The sequence below is a fragment of the Charadrius vociferus genome, unplaced genomic scaffold (genome assembly GCF_000708025.1).
Source record: "Charadrius vociferus isolate BGI_N301 unplaced genomic scaffold, ASM70802v2 scaffold1041, whole genome shotgun sequence".
Taxonomy (NCBI): domain Eukaryota; kingdom Metazoa; phylum Chordata; class Aves; order Charadriiformes; family Charadriidae; genus Charadrius; species Charadrius vociferus.
Genome location: NW_009646843.1, coordinates 1,293,605 through 1,293,956, shown reverse-complemented (window position 1 = coordinate 1,293,956; position 352 = coordinate 1,293,605). Strand labels below are relative to the sequence as shown.

At 64.8% G+C, this 352-nt stretch overlaps 1 protein-coding gene across 1 annotated transcript in view; it reads right to left on the bottom strand.

The window, feature by feature from the left end:
- ARL10 (ADP-ribosylation factor-like 10) overlaps positions 1-352 on the bottom strand; it is a 4,037-nt gene that overhangs the window by 1,155 nt on the left and 2,530 nt on the right. The window lies entirely within an intron of this gene.

The following is a 352-nucleotide window of genomic DNA, read 5'->3' as shown; positions in this document are numbered from 1 at the left end:
AGGAAGGTGTGGGGCTGGTCCTGGCACCCCCAGCCCCGTGCTCAGGCAGCCCCCTCTGCCCTCATCTCCAGCCTGGTGGGTTCCGGGGGTTGTTCAGACCAGGAACCCCTTCCCCAGCAGGATGGGCCGCAGGAGAGTCCCCAGGGACTGTCGTCCTCTGGAATATCCTGGGGAATCCAGTCTGACCAGCTGTGGGTTCCGGGGGTTGTTCAGACCAGGAACCCCTTCCCCAGCAGGATGGGCCGCAGGAGAGTCCCCAGGGACTGTTGTCCTCTGGAATATCCTGGGGAATCCAGTCTGCCCAGCTCCAGGGGAATCCTGGTGTGATATCCCAGGGGCAGCCGGACCCCGC